We start from the raw sequence: 21,748 nt of genomic DNA on the forward strand, positions 1-21,748 counted from the left end.
TCCCTTTTGCTGTAAGAGACAGAGCTAGAGTGTGGTTGGACTCTCAACCCAAAGATAGCCTGAACTCTTAGGATAAGCTGGTCACGGCCTTCTTGGCCAAGTTCTTTCCTCCTCAAAAGCTGAGCAAGCTTAGAGTGGATGTTCAAACCTTCAGACAGAAAGAAGGTGAATCCCTCTATGAAGCTTGGGAGAGATACAAGCAACTGACCAAAAAGTGTCCTTTTGACATGCTTTCAGAATGGACCATCCTGGATATATTCTATGATGGTCTGTCTGAATTAGCTAAGATGTCATTGGATACTTCTGCAGGTGGATCCATTCACCTAAAGAAAATGCCTGTAGAAGCTTAAGAACTCATTGACATGGTTGCTAATAACGAGTTCATGTACACTTCTGAGAGGAATCCTGTGAGTAATGGGACGCCTCAGAAGAAGGGAGTTCTTGAAATTGATACTCTGAATGCCATATTGGCCCAAAATAAAATATTGACTCAGCAAGTCAATATGATTTCTCAGAGTCTGAATGGAATGCATGCTGCATCCAACAGTACTCAAGAGGCATCTTCTGAAGAAGAAGCTTATGATCCTGAGAACCCTGCAATAGCAGAGGTGAATTACATGGGTGAACCTTATGGAAACACCTATAATCCCTCATGGAGAAATCACCCAAATCTCTCATGGAAGGATCAACAAAAGCCTCAACAAGGCTTTAATAATGGTGGAAGAAAAAGGTTTAACAATAGTAAACCTTTTCCATCATCCACTCAGCAACAGACAGAGAACTCTAAACAAATTACCTCTAATTTAGCAAACTTAGTCTCTGATCTATCTAAGGCCACTGTGAGTTTCATGAATGAAACAAGGTCCTCCATTAGAAATTTGGAAGCACAAGTGGGCCAGCTGAGTAAAAGGATCACTAAAATCCCTCCTAGTACTCTCCCAAGCAATACAGAAGAAAATCCAAAAAGAGAGTGCAAGGCCATTCAATTAACCATCATGGCCGAACCCACAAGAGAGGAGAAGGACGTGAATCCCAGTGAGGAAGACCTCCTGGGACGTCCAGTGATCAATAAGGAGTTTCCCTCTGAGGAACCAAAGGAATCTGAGACTCATCTAGAGACCATAGAGATTCCATTGAACCTCCTTATACCCTTCATGAGCTCTGATGAGTATTCTTCTTCTGAAGAGAATGAGGATGTTACTGAAGAGCAAGTTGTCAAGTACCTTGGTACAATCATGAAGCTGAATGCCAATTTATTTGGTAATAAGACTTGGGGAGATGAACCTCCCCTGTTCACCAATGAACTAAATGCATTGGATCAAATGAGATTGCCTCAGAAGAAACAGGATCCTGGAAAGTTCCTAATACCTTGTACCATAGGCACCATGACCTTTGAGAAGGCTCTATGTGACCTTGGGTCAGGAATAAACCTCATGCCACTCTCTGTAATGGAGAAACTGGGAATCTTTGAGGTGCAAGCTGCTAAAATCTCATTAGAGATGGCAGACAACTGAAGAAAAGGGGCTTATGGACAAGTAGAGGACGTGTTAGTAAAGGTTGAAGGCCTTTACATCCCTGCTGATTTCATAATCCTGGATACTGGGAAGGATGAGGATGAATCCATCATTCTTGCAAGACCTTTCCTAACCACAGCAAGAGCTGTGATTGATGTTAACAAAGGTGAACTAGTCCTTCAATTGAATGAGGACCCCCTTGAGTTTAAAACTCAAGGACATCCTTTTGTAAACATGAAAAAGAGGCACAGTAAGCTTCTCTCAAAACAGAGTCAACCAGAGCCCCCACAGTCAACTCTAAGTTTGGTGTTGGGAGGCCACAACCAAGCTCTAAGTTTGGTGTTGAGCTCCCATACCCAAACTCTAAGTTTGGTGTTGGGGAGTCTCAACAATGCTCTGAACATCTGTGAGGCTCCATGAGAGCCCACTGTCAAGCTATTGACATTAAAGAAGCGCTTGTTGGGAGGGAACCCAATTTTTATTTATCTAATTTTATTTTTATTGTTATTTCATGTTTTATTAGGTTCATGATCATGTGGAGTCACAAAATAAATATAAAAATTGAAAACGGAATCAAAAACAGCAGAAGAAAAATCACACGCTGGAGGAGGATCTTACTGGCATTTAAACGCCAGTAAGGAGCATTTGGCTGGCGTTCAACGCCAGAAATATGCTGCATCTGGGCGCTGAACGCCCAGAACAAGCATCAATTCGGCGTTTAAACGCCAGAATTGCATGCAAAGGCATTTTACATGCCTAATTGGTGCAGGGATGTAAATCCTTGACACCTCAAGATCTGTGGACCCCACAGGATCCCCACCTACCACCACTCACTCTCTTCCCTCTTCTCAATGTTCATCCTCTCTTCCCAATAAAAACTCTTCCCCAAAACTCTTCACCAATCACCTCAATCTCTCTTCCCTATCACCACTTCACCACTCACATCCATCCTCTCTTCCCCATACACCTACCTCATAAACTCCACCTACCTTCAAAATTCAAAATCAATTTTCCACCCAAACCCACCCTATATGGCCGAAATTAACCCCCCTCCCCTCCCTATATAAAGCCCTCCATTCTTCCTCACTTTCACACAACACAACCCTCTCTTCCCCTTCTTGGCCGAATACACCTCTACATCCTCTCCTCCATATGTTCTTCTTCTTCTTCATCTATTCTTTCTTCTCTTGCTCGAGGGCAAGCAATATTCTAAGTTTGGTGTGGTAAAAGCATAAGCTTTTTGTTTTTTCATTACCATTGATGGCACCTAAGACCGGAGAATCCTCTAGAAAAGGGAAAGGGAAGACAAAAGCTTCCACCTCCGAGTCATGGGAGATGGAAAGATTCATCTCCAAAGCTCATCAAGACCACTTCTATGATGTTATGGCCAAGAAGAAGGTGATCACCGAGGTCCCTTTCAAACTCAAGAGAAATGAGTATCCAGAGATCCGACATCAGATCCATAGAAGAGGTTGGGAAGTTCTAACAAACCCCATCCAACAAGTCAGAATTCTAATAGTTCAAGAGTTCTATGCTAATGCATGGATCACAAGGAACCATGATCAAAGTAAGAACCCGAACCCAAAGAATTATCTCACTATGGTTCGGGGGAATTACTTAGATTTTAGTCCGAAAAATGTAAGGTTGGCGTTAAACTTGCCCATCATGGAAGAGAACGCACGCCCCTACACAAGGAGAGTCAACTTTGATCAAAGGTTGAACCAAGTCCTCATGGACATATGTGTGAAAGGAGCTCAATGGAAGATTGACTCAAAAGGCAAACCGGTTCAACTAAGAAGACTGGACCTTAAGCCTGTAGCTAGAGGATGGTTGGAGTTCATTCAATGCTCAATCATTCCCACTAGCAACCAGTCTGAAGTTATTATAGACTGGGCCATCATGATCCATAGCATCATGATTGGAGAAGAGGTGGAGGTTCATGAGATTATACCTCAAGAACTCTACAAGGTGGCTAACAAGTCCTCCACTATGGCAAGGTTAGCTTTTCCTCACCTCATTTGCCATCTATGCAATTCGGCTGGGATTGACATAGAAGGAGACATTCCCATTAAGGAAGAGAAACCCATCACTAAGAAAAGGATGGAGCAAACAAGAGAGCCAACTCATGGAGCTCAAGAAACACATGAGGAAGCTCATCATCAAGAAATCCCTGAGATACCTCAAGGGATGCACTTTCCTCCATAGAATTTTTGGGAGCAAATCAACACCTCCCTAGGAGAATTAAGTTCCAACATGGGACAACTAAGGGTGGAACATCAAGAGCACTCCATCATCCTTCATGAAATTAGAGAAGATCAAAGAGCAATGAGGGAGGAGCGACAACGACAAGGAAGAGACATAGAAGAGCTCAAGGACATCATTGGTTCCTCAAGGAGAAAACGCCACCATCACTAAGGTGGACTCATTCCTTGTTCTTACATTCTCTATTTTTCGTTTTCTGCTTATCCATGTTTGTGTCTTATTACGTGATCATTAGTATTTAGCAACTTTGTCTTAAAGTTATGAATGACCTATGAATCCATCACCTCTCTTAAATGAAAACTGTTTTAATTCAAAAGAACAAGAAGTACATGAGTTTCGAATTTATCCTTGAACTTAGTTTAATTATAATGATGTGGTGACAATGCTTCTTGTTTTCTGAATGAATGCCTGAACAGTGCATATGTCTTTTGAAGTTGTTGTTCATGAATGTTAAATATGTTGGCTCTTGAAAGAATGATGACAAGGAGACATGTTATTTGATCATCTGAAAAATCATAAAAATGATTCTTGAAGCAAGAAAAAGTAGTGAATACAAAAGCTTGCAGAAAAAAAAATAGCGAAAAAAAAAAAGAGAAAAAGCAAGCAGAAAAAGCCAAAAGCTCTTAAAACCAAAAGGAAAGAGCAAAAAGTCAATAACCCTTAAAACCAAAAGGCAAGGGTAAATAAAAAGGATCCCAAGGCTTTAAGCATCAGTGGATAGGAGGGCCTAAAGGAATAAAATCCTGGCCTAAGCAGCTAAACCAAGTTGTCCCTAACCATGTGCTTGTGGCGTGAAGGTGTCAAGTGAAAACTTGAGACTGAGCGGTTAAAGTCAAGGTCCAAAGCAAAAGAAGAGTGTGCTTAAGAATACTGGACACCTCTAATTGGGGACTTTAGCAAAGCTGAGTCACAATCTGAAAAGGTTCACCTAGTTATGTGTCTGTGGCATTTATGTATCCGGTGGTAATACTGGAAAACAAAGTGCTTAGGGCCACGGCCAAGACTCATAAAGTAGCTGTGTTCAAGAATCAACATACTGAACTAGGAGAATAAATAACACCATCTGAACTCTGAGTTCCTATAGATGCCAATCATTCTGAACTCCAATGGATAAAGTGAGATGCCAAAACTATTCAAGAGGCAAAAAGCTACAAGTCCCGCTCATCTGATTGGAGCTATGTTTCATTGATATTTTGGAATTTATAGTATATTCTCTTCTTTTTATCCTATTTGATTTTCAGTTGCTTGGGGACAAGCAACAATTTAAGTTTGGTGTTGTGATGAGCGAATAATTTATACGCTTTTTGGCATTGTTTTTAGTATGTTTTTAGTAGGATCTAGTTACTTTTAGGGATGTTTTTATTAATTTTTATGTTAAATTCACATTTCTGGACTTTACTATGAGTTTATATATTTTTCTGTGATTTCAGGTATTTTCTGGCTGAAATTGAGGGACTTGAGCAAAAATTAGATTCAGAGGTTGAAGAAGAACTGCTGATGCTGTTGGATTCTGACCTCCCTGCACTCAAAGTAAATTTTCTGGAGCTACAGAACTCAAAATGGCGTGCTTTCAATTGCGTTGGAAAGTAGACATCTAGGGATTTCTAGAAATATATAATAGTCCATACTTTGGTCGATTTTAGACAATGCAAACGGGCGTTGAACGCCAGTTCTATGCTGCAGTCTGGAGTTAAACGCTAGAAACACATTACAAACCAGAGTTGAACGCCAGAAACACGTTACAAACTGGCGTTCAACTCCATGAATGACCTCTCCACGTGTAAACTTCAAGCTCAGCCCAAGCACACACCAAGTGGGCCCCGGAAGTGGATTTATGCATCAATTACTTACTTCTGTAAACCCAAGTAACTAGTTTTAGTATAAATAGGACTTTTTACTATTGTATTGGGGATCTTTGATCAGTTTTATGCTATCTTAGACTTTCATGGGGGCTGGTCATTCGGCCATGCCTGAATCATTATCACTTATGTATTTTTAACGGTAGAGTTTCTGCACTCCATAGATTAAGGTGTGGAGCTCTGCTGTTCCTCATGATTTAATGCTAAGTACTACTATTTTCTATTCAATTCAACTTATTCCGCTTCTAAGATATCCATTCGCACCCAAGAACATGATGAATGTGATGATTATGTGACGCTTATCATCATTCTCACTTATGAACGCGTGCCTGACAAACACTTCCGTTCTACATGCAACCAAGCTAGAATGAGTGTCCCTTAGATATCTAATACAGGAGACCAAGTCCGAGTTATTAGTATCTTCGTGGTATAAGTTAGAACCCATGGATGGCTATTCCTGAGATCCGGAAAGTCTAAACCTTGTTTGTGGTATTCCGAGTAGGATCTGGGAAGGGATGGCTGTGACGAACTTCAAACTCACGAGTGTTGGGCGTAGTGACAGACGCAAAAGGATAGTAAATCCTATTCCAGTATGATCGAGAACGTCCAGATGATTAGCCATGCTGTGACAGAGCATTTGGACCATTTTCACAAAGAGGATGAGATGTAGCCATTGACAACAGTGATGCCCTTACATAAAGTTTTTCATGGAAAGGAGTAGGAAGGATTGGATGAAGACAGCAGGAAAGCAGAGGTTCAGAGGAACGAAAGTATCTCTATACACTTATCTGAAATTCTCACCAATGAATTACATAAGTATTTCTATCTTTATTTTCTGTTTATTTATTATTATTATTCGAAAACTCCATAACCATTTGATATCCGCCTGACTGAGATTAACAAGATGACCATAGCTTGCTTCATACCAACAATCTCCGTGGGATCGACCCTTACTCACGTAAGGTTTTATTACTTGGACGACCCAGTGCACTTGCTGGTTAGTTGTACGAAGTTGTGAAGTTATGTTTGGACCATGGTATTGTGCACCAGTTATTGGCGCCATTGCCAGGGAGAGAACAAACAACAAATTTTACAACCTCAGAGTAACAATTTCGCATACCATCTACCATATTCAAAGATGCAAAGGAGTTAGTAGCAAGGTGCAATGAGGGTCAAAGAGCTGGCAACCTACCTAAGAAGAATGAAATGCCATAAAGATTCATCATGGAATTAGAATTGTTTGATGTCTGGGGGATTGATTTCATGGGACCTTTTCCATCCTCATACTCAAACAATTACATATTGGTGGTTGTGGATTATGTGTCAAAATGGGTTGAAGCCATAGCTACCCCAACAAATGACAACAAAGTGGTGATCAATTTCTTGAAAAGAAATATATTCAGCCAGTTTGGGGTTCCAAGAGCTCTTATAAGTGATGGGGGAACTCATTTTTGTAACAAACAACTTGAGACACTCCTCCTCAAATATGTTGTCAAGCACAAGGTAGCAACCCCATACCATCCACAAACCAATGGTCAAGCTGAAATTTCAAATAGAGAGCTCAAGAGAATCCTTGAGAAGACTGTTGGAAACTCAAGAAAGGATTGGTCCAAGAAGTTGGAAGATGTATTGTGGGCTTATAGAATAGCCTTTAACACACCTATTGGCATGTCTCCATACTAATTGGTGTTTGGAAAGGCTTGTCATCTACTAGTAGAGCTTGAACATAGAGCATTTTGGGCTCTCAAATTGTTGAACTTTGACAATCAAGCTGCTAGGGAAAGAAGGTTGCTGCAACTAAATGAGTTAGAAGAATTCAGAATGCAAGCTTATGAAAATGCCAAGATTTACAAGGAGAAAACAAAGAAGTGGCATGATCAAAAGCAGGCAAAAAGAGAGTTTGAGTAAGGTCAAAAGGTGCAATTGTACAATTTAAGGCTCAAGTTTTTCCCAGGGAAGCTAAAATCAAGATGGTCTGGACCCTTCACCAGAGTCAAGGCCTCCCTTTATGGTCATATGGAGCTTATGGATGAGAAGACTCAGAGGACTTTCACTGTCAATGGCCACAGACTTAAGCACTACTTGGGAGACTCACTAGAGGAGCAAAGGGTGAACTACAACCTCAGCTGAAGAAGGAAGAATCGTTAAGCTAGTGACGTTAAAGAAGCACTAGTTGGGAGGTACCCCAACACTCATATCCTTTCAAGTTCAAGCTTTCTAGAGTAGTTTATGTTTAAGTCACTTGGGTTGATTTTTTTTCAGTTTCAGTTGTTAGTTGTTTTGTTGATAGTTCTTTTACTTTGAACTCCAAAAGCTTTTCTAGTTGCTGGAAGTACACTTTTGCATGTTACAATATGTGATAAAGTTAATTGAGTTGAGAAGCTGGCTGAGGAACTAAGTTTGGTGTGGCCACCAACCCACTTAAATTTTTGGACTTACAACAATGTAATTAAATTTTAAGAGTAAGCCAAAAATTTAAGTTTGGTGTGGCCACCATCATGAGCCAGTCACTAGATATAAAGAACTTAAGTTTGGTGTCCCAGAGACACACAAAATGAATGCCATTCAGGAGGCTAAACTTTTGGAAGCTAAAGCACACCCAGCACAAGAAGGAGCATCTAGGATGTGTCATCCAGGAAGAAGGATAAAGGAGCAGGAACATATGCATCAAAGCTGCTTAATAAGGAGCAAAGGTTGTTGAGTTTCATGTTAAAAATCTACTCTCGAAAATTACTACTTAGTGCTCCTTTTGCTTTGATATGTCTGCTGATAATTTTAGAATCATTCTATGAATCCTTTGATTTCCAATTTTTATTGTGAGAAAGAAAATGTCTCTGCTAAGTTTTCACTACATTGATTGAATTAGTTTGTTTCCATAAAGATTCAATGATGAGTTGCTGCAAAATAAGAATAAGAAACTAGACCCAAGTGAGCTGGATTCAAAATAAGAAGATGAGAAATAAGTATAAAATCATGAATTGGAGTTTGGAAGTGAGTAATCCATAATGGAACAAGTAGACTCAGGGGACATTACAAGTAGATGCTAAGGATGACCCTTGAAAATCAATAGAACCTAGAAGTAGTATGCAAGACCCAAGGCTCTGAGCATCAACTACTAGGATAATAGAAAGAAACAAATAGCTCAAAGAGCCAAGATCTTAGTAGATGCTTGCGGTGAAGTTGTGTCAAGAAGAGAGACCTGAGCAAGTAGATTCTTAGGAGTGTTTCAACACCTAGTACCCTAAAACCAACTGGTTTGGGAGTGCTAATTGAAAGCTTAACCTAAAGGGTCGTCTTGAGACAAAACACTTAGAGTCTTGGTCTGGAAATAAAAGAAGAATGAAGGAAAAAGAGAAACCAAAAGAAAAAAAATAAGAAAATCTTACTACTTCAAGGTGACAATCAATAGAAAAGGCTCTAAGAGCAGACACTTAAAATGATCCTCATAGGTTGAAAGTTCATAATGACATGAAAGAAATAACAAAGTTCATATATGATTTGATGCTTAGCCTCTATCTTTAATTATGAATACAGTTTCTTAAGGGTCAAGTTTCAATAATTTAGAACAATTCATATTGATTTGCTTGGGGACAAGCAAAATTTAAGTTTGGTGTTGTGATGACTTACGTCATTTACCTCTTTCTCTTATTTAAAAGGACCATAGAATTGGTGAAATCTCATTCAAGGATGCAATTATATGAGCTATATGATTAATTTATGGACATTGCTTTGAAATGAGTTTTGGCTGGAATTTCAGGTAAAAAAGAACAAAAAAGGGCTGAAACAAGGAATACAAGTGGTGCTACGTTCTTGCAAGGAGCGCCATGCTCCCCTGTAGCTACATGACTCTGGTACTACGCTCTCTTTCAAAGAGCACTGCGTTCTTTACTAAGAAGGTTTGCTAGCGACACGTACGCGTGGGTGACGCGTACGCATCGAAATTTAATTTTTGGAAGACCACGCATACGCGTGGATGACGCGTACGTGTGGATATGGGGGAGCGCTCTCTTTCAACTAGCACTACATTCTCAAGAAAAGAGCATCTGCGACACTTTGAAAGTTGGGATTGAAGATTTGCCACCGACGCGTATGCGTGCATGACGCATACGCGTGGATGTGGTGTTTTTGAAGATACACGCGAATGTGTGAACCAAGCAGAAGCATGGAAGTGGACTTTTGAAGGCCACGCATACGCGTACACGTGGTAGAACGTTCATTTCAAGAGCGCTATGTTCACAAAGTGAGCGCCATGAAGAGGACGCGTATGCGTAGGAGACGTGAACGCGTGACTAGTGCTGAATGAAGAGGTGACGCGCACGCATGTAGGACGCATATGCGTCGGTGCCAGAGCGCTCCGTTATCTCAAAGAGCGCTACGTTCTCCTGGAAGCACATTGTTTAGCCAAAATAGGTCGTACTGATTGCAAATGAGAAAGGCCCACTTTTAGATCATGCAAGTACACCTGAAGACTCATAGAACACTTGTATAAATAGGTGGTGACTAAAATTGGAAAAAGGACTTTTGGAACTTTTACACAATGCACTTTTAGCTTCTAAAGACTTTTAGGAGAAATTTTACTTTTTTTCTCTTTTGTACTTAGTTTCAATTTTCTAGTCTAAACTTCCATTCTGTACAGAGTTATGAGTAGCTAACTTCCCTCTCATTGGGGGAGGGAGCTCTATTGTACTTGATGGATTAATTGATAGTGAATTTCTTCTTCTCTTCATCTTCTCTTTGATTTGCTAGAGGAAATTTCATTCTTCATTCTTAGTGTTTAGTCATCTTGGAAAAGAGGCTAAATATAAATTGGGTTTTATGTGAACCTTAGAAGAGGAATCATAAAACCATGCTTGAAATTCCCTCTCACATTGAGTAGATCTGGGTTTTTGGGATTGGATACAGTAACATAAAATCTGCCCAATTAAATGGATCTATGATGATGTGTGGTAAAATCAGGAACCAAGCCTATCTCTCTTCATGAGCAATTAGACCAAGGAATTGGCTGATTATCAAGATTTGAGAGATTGGATCACCAAGGAATTGGGGTTCAATCAATCATGATTGCCAAGAGGTTAATGAGTTGCATGATCGAAGATAAGATGTTCTAATTTTAATCCAGAGAGAACACTATCTCCCAACTCCAATGAATCCTCCTTATTCTTATCTTACCCTTTCTTTACTGGTTTCTTTAATTTTTGTTATCATCCCACTTCCCATTTACATTCAGTCATTTATATTTACGCCATTTATTTTCTCGCTCTCTACGTTACTGCACTTTACAGCTTTCTTTTATTTTTAAGTCATTTATCATTCTGCTGTTTAGAATTCGGCATTCACAATCACTCTTGATTAGCTTGACTAATTGATCCATTAATTAAAGTTGCTCAAATCTACCAATATCTGTAGATTCGACCACACTCCTAGTGGGTTATTACTTGACGATATTTTGGTGCGCTTGCCAATGAACGAATTGTTTTATTAGTGATTGAATTTCGATCATCATGCATCATTCATTATATCATTCAATTCTTAAAGTATTTCTCATGAAATTGTTTAAAAATCACAGTGCTTGCTTGAATGAAGGCATGAATGTATTTTCAACCAAATACTTGCTTATTTCCTAAGAAAGTGTATGAAACTAACCTAAAACAAAATAAAAATGGCTTGGGAAACTAGCCAAGATGCCCTGGCATTAGCTCGTCCAAGCCTGGAATTCAACTTGGGGAATAGGCGTTGAACGCCAGTTAGGGGGCTGAACGTGCTATCTTCTGGTCCCTGGCTGGCGTTGAATGCCAGCTTTGGGCGTTCAACGCTGGGCTTGGTCCTTCTTGGGTGTTTTACTCTAGAAATGGACGTTCAACGCCAGTTATGGGCAGTGATCTGGAAAAGAAGTATAAACTATTATATATTGCTGGAAAGCTCTGAAAGTCAGCTTTCCAACGCTGTTAAAAACTTGTCAATCAGATCTTTGTAGCTCAAGATATGCTCGTTGGAATGCACAGAGATCAGAATGTGACTGCATCTGCTATCCTTTCTTCATCTCTGAGCAAGACTTTGCCAGTCTTAGTAATTTTGCCCAAAAATCTCCTAAAATCATAGGAAAAACACAAAATCTCAAAGTAGCATCCAAATATGAATTTTTACAATAAAACATACTAAAATCTACTGAAACTTAATATAATATAACTAAAAACACTATGAAAATGCTATGAAAAAGAGTATAAGATATCCACTTATCAATCTATACTTCAGCGGAATTATTTTGTAGAAAATTTTTAGACCGACGATAACCCTTCCATCAATGCTATAGCTTCAACCCATTTGGACATATAGTCCACCGCCACCAGGATGTATGTATTTGAGTACGAGGGTGGAAAAGGTCCCAAAAAATCTATCCCCCATAAGTCAAAGGGCTCAGTCTCTAAGATCCTTTACTGTAGCATTTCATGATTGTGAGGAAAGTTTTTAGCTCATTGACACTTATCACAGTTTCCTACAAATTCCCGGGAATCCCAGAAGAGGGTTGGCTAATAGAACCCACTCTGAAGGACCTTGGTGGCAGTTCTTTCCCCTCCAAAATGTCCTCCATACTCAGAATTGTGACAATGTCAGAGAATTTGCTGGGCTTCCTCCTCTGAGACACAACGCATGATCATCCCATCTGAGCATCTCTTAAAGAGATAGAGTTTATCCCACAAGTAGTACTTGGCATCATGTAAAAGTTTTCTGACTTGTTGTTTGGTGTACTCTTTGGGGATGAACCTCATGGCTTTATAGTTCACAAGGTTTGCAGACCATGGCACCTTTTGGATCACAAAGAGGTACTCATCAGGGAAGGTCTCGATCATAGCAGTAGTAGGAGGTGGCATTTCCTCCTCAGGCTCAATCCTTGACAGATGATCAGCCACTTGGTTTTCTGATCCTCTTCTGTCTCTGATTTCAATGTCGAACTCCTGAAGAAGTAGTACCCACTTGATCAATCTTGGTTTAGAATCCTGCTTGGTCAGACGGTACTTAAGAGCATCATAGTCAGTATAAACAATAACCTTGGAACCAATTAAATAGGATCTAAACTTATCAATTGCATAACAACCGCTAGTAGTTCCTTCTCCGTGGTGGTGTAGTTCTTTTGAGCATCATTCAGAACACGACTAGCTTAATAAATGACATGCATAAGTGGTGCACGAAATTGTGATTCACACTTTTCACAACTCCGATGCAACTAACCAGCAAGTGTACTGGGTCGTCCAAGTAATACCTTACGTGAGTAAGGGTCGATCCCACAGAGATTGTCGGCTTGAAGCAAGCTATGGTCATCCTTGTAAATCTCAGTCATGCGAATTCAAATGGTTTTGAGGTTTTGATAATTAAAATATAATTAAAACAGAAAATAAGATAGAAATATTTATGTAATTCATTGGTAAGAATTTCAGATAAGCGTCTGGAGAGGCTTTGTTGCTTTAAAACCTCTGTTTTCCTATTGCCTTCTTCCAACCATGCATTACCTCATTCCATGGCAAGCTATATGATCCTCTCGGATGAAAATAAATCCATATGCGCTGTCACCGCACGGCTAATCATTTGTCAGTTCCCGCTAGCGTCGGAATAGGACCATTGTCCTTTTGCGCACTGTCACTTGGACCCCATATTCGTGGGGTTTGAAGCTCGTCACAGTCATCCCTTTCCAGATCCTACTCGGAATACCACAGATAAGGTTTAGACTTTACGGATCCCAGGAATGGCTGCCAATAATTCTAGCCTATATATACCACAAAGGTTCTAATCTTATATTAGAAACCCAAGAGATACGCACTCAAGCTATTGCAGATAGAACGGACGTTGTTGTCAGGAATGCGCTCATAGGTGAGAATGATGATGAGTGTCACGGATCATCACATTCATCAAGTTAAAGTGCGAGTGGATATCTTAGAGAAGAAGTAGGTGTGAATTGAAGAGAAGAACAATAGTACTTGTATTAATTCATAAGAACAGCAGAGCTCCACACCTTAATCTATGGGGTGTAGAAACTCCACCGTAGAAAATACATAAGTGAAAGGTCTAGGCATGGCCGTGAGGCCAGCCTCCAAACATGAACATACGAGTTCCAAAGATGATAAAAAAAGGTGTGAAAATACAATAGTAAAAGGTCTTATTTATAATGAACTAATGGCCTAGGGTTTACAGAAATAAGTAAATGATGCAGAAATCCACTTTCGGGGACCACTTGGTGTGTGCTTGGGTTGAGCATTGATGCTTTCTCGTGCATAGACTATTCTTGGAGTTAAACGCCAGCTTTGGTGCCAGTTTGGGCATTTAACTCCAATTCTGGTGCCAGTTTGGGCGTTTTACACCAGAATTCTTTGGGCTGAGTTTGAACGCCAGTTTGAGACATCAAATGTCGGGCAAAGTATGAACTATTACATATTGCTGGAAAGCCCAGGATGTCTACTTTCCAACGCAGTTAAGAGCACGCCAACTGGACTTCTATAGCTCCAGAAAATCCACTTCGAGTGCAGGGAGGTCAGAATCCAACAGCATTTGCAGTCCTTTTTCAGCCTCTGAATAAGATTTTTGCTCAGGTCCCTCAATTTCAGCCAGAAAATACCTAAAATCACAGAAAAACACACAAATCATAGTAAGGTCCAGAAATATGATTTTTATTTAAAAACTTATAATTATATACTAAAAACTAACTAAATCATACTAAAAATAACCTAAAAATAATGCTAAAAAGCGTATAAATTATCCGCTCATCACAACACCAAACTTAAATTGTTGCTTGTCCCCAAGCAACTAAAAAAAACAAAATAGGATAAAAAGAAGAGAATATACAGTAAATTCCGAAAACATCTATGAAGATCAGTCTTAATTAGATGAGCGGGGCTATTAGCTTTTTGCTTCTGAACAGTTTTGGCATCTCACTTTATCCTTTGAAGTTCAGAATGATTGGCATCTACAGAAACTCAGAATTTAGATAGTGTTATTGATTCTCTTAGTTCAGTATATTGATTCTTGAACACAGTTACTTATTGAGTCTTGGCCGTGGCCCTAAGCATTTTGTTTTCCAGTATTACCACCGGATACATAATTGCCGCAGACACATAACTGGGTGAACCATCTCAGATTGTGACTCAGCTTTGCTAGAGTCCCCAATTAGAGGTGTCCAGAGCTCTTAAGCACACTCTTTTTGCTTTGGACCACTACTTTAACCGTTCAGTCTCAAGCTTTTCACTTGACACCTTCACGCCACAAGTACATGGTTAGAGACAGCTTGGTTCAGCTGCTTAGGCCATGATTTTATTCCTGTGGGCCCTCCTATCTATTAATGCTCAAAGCCTTGGATCCTTTTTCTACCCTTGCCTTTTGGTTTAAAGGGTTACTGGCTTTTTCTGCTTGTTTTTTCTTTTTCTCTCTTTTTTTTTCCGCAAGCTTTTTCACTGCTTTTTCTTGCTTCAAGAATCAATTTTATGATTTTTCAGATTATCAATAACATTTCTCTTTTTTCATTATTCTTTCAAGAGCCAATAATTTTAACATTCATAAACAAAAAATTCAAAAATATGCACTTTTCATGCATTCATTCAGAAAAACAAAAAGTATTGCCACCACATCAAAATAGTTGAACTATTTCAAAATTTGAAATTCATGTACTTCTCTTTCTTTTTCAGAAAACATTTTTCATTTAAGAAAGGTGATGGATTCATAGGACATTCATAGCTTTAAAGCATAGGCACTAGACACTAATGATCATGTAATGAAAATGCAAACATAGATAAGACATAAAGCATAATTTTCTAAAAACAAAAAAATAAAAACAAGGAAATTAAAGAACGTGTCCACCTTAGTGATGGCGGCTAGTTCTTCCTCTTGAAGATCTTATGGAGTGCTTGAGCTCCTCTATGTGTCTTTCTTGCCTTTGTTGCTCCTCTCTCATGGCTCTTTGGTCTTCTCTAATTTCATGGAGGAGGATGGAATACTCTTGGTGCTCCATCCTTATTTGTCCCATGTTGGAACTTAAATCTCCTAAGGAGGTGTTGATTTGCTCCTAATAGTTGTGTGGAGGAAAATACATCCCTTGAGGCATCTCAGGGATTTCATGATGAGGAATTTCCTCATACTCTTGTTGAGGTCCATGAGTGGGCTCTCTTATTTGCTCCATCCATTTCTTAATGATGGGCTTATCCTCTTCAATGAGGATATCCTCCTCTATGACAATTTCAGCTGAATTGCATAGGTTACAGATGAGATGAATCTCTCCATCTCCCATGACTCGGAGGTGGAAGCTTTTGCCTTCCCTTTCCTTTTTCTAGAGGTTTCTCCGGCCTTAGTGCCATAAATGGTTATGGAAAAATAAAAAGCAACGCTTTTACCACACCAAACTTAGAAGGTTTGCTCTTCCTCGAGCAAAAGAAGAAAGAAGGAAGTAGAAGAAGGAGAAAATAGAGGAGATGGAGAGGTGTGAGTGGTTCGGCCAAGGGGAAAGTAGTGTTTATGATGTGTGAAAATGAAGCAGGGATGAGGGGTTTATATAGGAGTGGAGAAAGGGGTAGGGTTCGTGTATTAGGGGTTATGTATGGGAGGGAAAGGATTTGAATTATGAGGTGGGTGTTTTAAGAAGGTGTGAAGAAGAGGGAGAGAGGGTTGAGGTAGGTGGGGATCCTGTGGGGTCCACAGATCATGAGGTGTCAAGGATTTCTCATCCTTGCACCATTTTGGCATGTAAATGCCCCTTGGAGTGCCAATCCTGGCGTTAAACGCCAGGTTGCTGCCTATTTCTGGCATTTAACGCCATCTTTTCTTCCTTTTCTGGCGTTAAACGCCAGTCTGGTTCCCATTTCTAGCGCTAAACGCCCAGAATGGTGCTAGACTGGGCGTTTAACGCCCATTTTGCTACCCTTATTGGCGTTTAAACGCCAGTAAGCTCATCCTCCAGGGTGTGCTGTTTTCAATACTGTTTTTGATTTTAGCTTTTGTTTTTATGACGCCACATGATCATCATCCTAAAGAAAACATAAAATAACAATAGAAATTTAACATAGATAAGTAAAAATTGGGTTTCCTCCTAATAAGCGCTTCTTTAATGTCAATTGCTTGACAGTGGGCTCTCACGGAGCCTCACAGATACTCAGAGCATGATGATGGCGGCCCAACACCTAACTTAGAGTTTGAATGTGAGGGCTCTGTTTGACTCTGCATTGAGAGAAGCTTGTCATGCTTCTTCTCCATGTGTACAGAAGGAGATTCTTTAGCTTTAAACACGAGGTAGTCCTCATTCACTTGAAGGACCAACTCTCCTCTATCAACATCAATCACAACTTTTGCTGTGGCTAGGAAGGGTCTACCAAGGATGATGGATTCATTCTTATTCCTCCCAGTGTCCAGGATTATGAAGTCAACAGGGATGTAAAGGCCTTCAACCTTTACCAAGACATCCTCTACAAGTCCATAAGCCTGTTTCCTTGAATTGTCTGCAATCTCTAGTGAGATTCTTGCAGCTTGCACCTCAAGGATCCCTAGTTTCTCCATTACAGAGAGGGGCATAAGGTTTATACTTGACCCTAGGTCACAGAGAGCCTTCTCAAAGGTCATGGTGCCTATAGTACAAGGTATTAAGAACTTTCCAGGATCCTGTTTCTTCTGAGGTAATGTCTGCCTAATCAAGTCATTCAGTTCATTGGTGAGCAAGGGGGTTCATCCTCCCGAGTCTCATTTCCAAATAACTTGGCATTCAGCTTCATGATTGCTCCCAGGTGCTTAGCAACTTGCTTTTCAGTAATATCTTCATCCTCTTCAGAGGATGAATACTCATCAGAGTTCATGAATGGTAGAAGTAGGTTCAATAGAATCTCTATGGTCTCTGTATGAGCTTCAGATTCCCTTGGTTCCTCAAAGGGGAACTTCTTTTCATTCAGAGGATATCCCATGAGGTTTTTCTCACTGGGAATCACGTCCTCTTTACTCTCTTCAGGTTCGGCCATGTTAGTCATGGTTATGTCCTTGCACTCTCTCTTGAGATTTTCTTCTGTATTGCTTGGGAGAGTGCTAGGAGGAGTTTCAGTAATTCTCTTACTCAGCTGACCCACTTGTGCCTCCAAACTTTTAATGGAGGATCTTGTTTCATTCATAAAACTTAGTGTAGTCTTAGATAGATCAGAGACTATGGTAGCTAGGCCAGAAGGACTCTGCTCAGAGTTCTCTGTCTGTTGTTGAGGAGATGATGGAAAAGGTTTGCTATTGCCAAACCTGTTTCTTCCACCATTATTGTTGTTGAAGCCTTGTTGAGGCTTCTGTTGGTCCTTCCATGAGAGATTTGGATGATTTCTCCATGAAGGATTATAGGTGTTTCCATAGGGTTCTCCCATGTAATTCACCTCTTCCATTGCAGGGTTCTCAGGATCATAAGCTTCTTCTTCAGAAGATGCTTCTTTATTACTGCTGGATGCAGCTTGCATTCCAGTTAGACTCTGAGAAATCATATTGACTTGCTGAGTCAATATTTTATTCTGAGCCAATATGGCATTCAAAGTATCATTCTCAAAAACTCCTTTCTTCTGAGTTGTCCCGTTGTTCACAGGATTTCTTTTAGAAGTGTACATGAACTGTTTATTTGCAACCATTTCAATGAGTTCCTGGGCTTCTTCAGCCATCTTCTTCAGATGAAGAGATCCACCAGTAGAGTTGTCCAATGACATCTTGGACAGTTCAGATAGACCATCATAGAATATGCATATGATACTCTATTCTGAAAGCATGCCAGAAGGACACATTCTGATCAATTGCTTGTATCTTTCACAAGCTTCATAGAGAGATTCGCCTTCCTTCTGTTTGAAGGTCTGGACTTCTACTCTAAGCTTACTCAATTTTTGAGGTGGAAAGAACTTTTCCAAGAAGGCATTGACCAACTTTTCCCAAGAGTTCAGGCTTTCTTTAGGTTGTGAGTCCAACCATGTCCTAGCTCTGTCTCTTATAGCAAAGGGAAAAAGCATAAGTCTGTAGACCTCAGGATTAACCCCATTGGTCTTAACAGTGTCACAGATTTACAAGAATTCAGCTAAAAACTGATGAGGATCTTCCAATGGAAGTCCATGAAATTTACAATTCTACTGCATTAGAGAAAATAATTGAGGCTTAAGCTCAAAGTTGTTTTCTCCAATTGCAGGAATTGAGATACTCCTTCCACAGAAGTCAGAAGAGGGTGCAATAAAGTCACTAAGCATCTTCCTTGTATTGTTGGCATTGTTGTTATTTTTGGCTTCCATGTCTTCTTTTTTTTCGAAAATTTCTGTTAGGTTCTCTCCAGAGAGTTGTGCTTTAGCTTTTCTTAGCTTCCTCTTCAAGGTCCTTTTAGGTTTAGGATTAGCTTCAACAAGAATGCCCTTGTCCTTGTTCCTGCTCATAAAAAAGAAAAGAAAATAAGAAAGTATGGAATCCTCTATGTCATAGTATAGAGATTTCTTGAGGTGTCAGAGGAAAATAGGAATAGAGGGATGAGGTAGGTAGATAAGAATTCAAACATATGAAGAGAGAGAGAGAGTCTGAATTGCTAATTGAGGAAGAGTGTTAGTCCTTAAATAGAAATAGATGAGAGAGGGAATTTTTGAAAATTTTTAAAAGAAACAAAATAAAATGAAAATTTAAAAACAATTATTTAATTAAAAAGAATTTTGAAAAATGGTTAATGGTTTTTCGAAAATTAAAAGTGAGAAAGTGGTTAGGTGATTTTGAAGAAGGTTTCGAAATCAGTAATAAAAAAGATATGATTGAAAATTATTTTGAAAAAGATGTGATTGAGAAGATATGATTGAAAAACAATTAAAAAATATTTGAATTTTTTTTTTGAAAATCAAAGTTGATTACTTGACTAATAAGAAACTAAAAGATATGATTTTAGAATTTAGAGATTGAACCTTTCTTAATAGGCAAGTAACAACTTGAAATTTTTGAATCAAAATATTAATTGTTAGCATTAATTTCGAAAATTATGAAATAAAAATAAGAAAAAGATTTTGAAAATAAAATTTTAAAGTTTCCGAAAATATTAAGAAGGAAATTGAAAAAGATATGATTTAAAAAAGATGTGATTTTGAAAAAGTATGAAGATTTGAATTAAAAACTATCTTACCTCCCTTGTGTTGTCCTGGCATTAAATGCCCAGAATGGTATCCATTCTAGCGTTTAACGCCCAAAATACTACCCTTTTGGGCGTTTAACGCCCAGCCAGGTACCTTGGCTGGCGTTTAAACCCCAGTTTTCCTTCCTCACTGGGCGTTTTGAACGCCCAACTTTTTCTCTGTAATTCCTTTGCTCTATGTTCTGAATCTTCAATTCTCTGTATTATTGACTTGAAAAGACATAATTTTGTAAAATATTTTTTGAATTTTTAATGATGAGAGAGAGCAACAACAAAATGAAACTAATCATGAATAACTAAGATCAAATAAACAATGCATGTAAGAAAACGTTGAATGTCAAGATGAACATCAACACATATTTTTAAGAAAAGAATGATATGCAAGACACCAAACTTAGAAATTTTCATTCTATAGACACTAATAATTAAAAAATACATATGAAAAACAAGAAAAGACACCAAACAAGAGAATTTAAAGATCAGACCCAAGAAAATCATCAAGAACAACTTGAAGATCAATGAAGAACATAATGCATATATTTTAGAAAAATGCAAGAAAATTACAAATATACAAGACACCAAACTTAAAATGTGACACTAGACTCAAACAAGAAACACAAATTATTTTTTATTTTCATGGTTTTATTAAATTTTTTTTGTATTTTTTTTTTCGAAAATTATTTTGAAAAGGAAAATAAAAAAATTCAAAATTTTTAATACGAATTCCAGGAATCATGCAATGTTAGTCTAAAGCTTCAGTCTAAAAAGATTAGACATGGCTAGCCAAGCTTCAGTAGGACATTACATACAACAACTAAATTGAATGGAATCAACTAGCTCCTGTGATGATAAAAGCATCATCTAAAACTCTAGAATTCATTCTTAAAAATTCTGAAGTCATAGAATAATTTATTTATTTTATTTTATTTAATTTTTTGAAATTTTTTTTTCAAAAATAAATAAAAGTTAAAAAGCTTAAACATAAAATAAAAGTACCTAATCTGAGCAACAAGATGAACCGTCAGTTGTCCAAACTCGAACAATCCCCGGCAACGGCGCCAAAAACTTGGTGCACAAAATTGTGATTCACACTTTTCACAACTCCGATGTAACTAACCAGCAAGTGCACTGGGTTGTCCAAGTAATACCTTACGTGAGTAAGGGTCGATCCCACGGAGATTGTCGGCTTGAAGCAAGCTATGGTCATCCTTGTAAATCTCAGTCAGGCGAATTCAAATGCTTTTGAGGTTTTGATAATTAAAATATAATTAAAACAGAAAATAAGATAGAAATACTTATGTAATTCTTTGGTAGGAATTTCAGATAAGCGTCTAGAGATGCTTTGTTGCTTCAGAACCTATGCTTTCCTATTGCCTTTTTCCAACCATGCGTTACCTCCTTCCATGGCAAGCTGTATGATCCTCTCGGATGAAAACAAATCCATATGCGTTGTCACCACACGGCTAATTATCTGTCGGTTCCCGCTAGCATCGGAATAGGACCATTGTCCTTTTGCGCACTATCACTTGCGCCCCACATTCGCAGGTTTGAAGCTCGACACAGTCATCCCTTCCCAGATCCTACTCAGAATACCACAGACAAGGTTTAGACTTTCCGGATCTTAGGAATGACCGCCAATAATTCTAGCCTATACCACGAAGGTTCTAATCTTAGATTAGAAACCCAAGAGATATGCACTCAAGCTACTGCAGATAAAACAGATGTGGTTGTCAGGCACGCGCTCATAGGTGAGAATGATGATATGTGTCACGGATCATCACATTCATCAGGTTGAAGTGCGAGTAGATATCTTAGAGAGGAAGTAGGCGTGAATTGAAGAGAAGAACAATAGTACTTGTATTAATTCATTAAGAACAGCAGAGCTCCACACCTTAATCTATGGGGTGTAGAAACTCCACCGAAGAAAATACATAAGTGAAAGGTCTAGGCATGGTCGTGAGGCCAGCCTCCAAACATGAACA

The 21,748-nt window shown here is 39.0% G+C and overlaps 1 non-coding gene across 1 annotated transcript; it reads right to left on the reverse strand.

Moving 5' to 3' along the window:
- Positions 1 to 125: 125 nt before the first annotated feature.
- LOC148555734 (small nucleolar RNA R71) lies at positions 126 to 233 on the reverse strand. The gene has a single exon (XR_015887044.1). It is a non-coding gene; the product is annotated as a small nucleolar RNA R71 (small nucleolar RNA).
- Positions 234 to 21,748: the final 21,515 nt, after the last annotated feature.

This window comes from Arachis ipaensis, chromosome B6 (genome assembly GCF_059453495.1).
Source record: "Arachis ipaensis isolate K30076 ecotype BB chromosome B6, ASM5945349v1, whole genome shotgun sequence".
Lineage (NCBI taxonomy): Eukaryota > Viridiplantae > Streptophyta > Magnoliopsida > Fabales > Fabaceae > Arachis > Arachis ipaensis.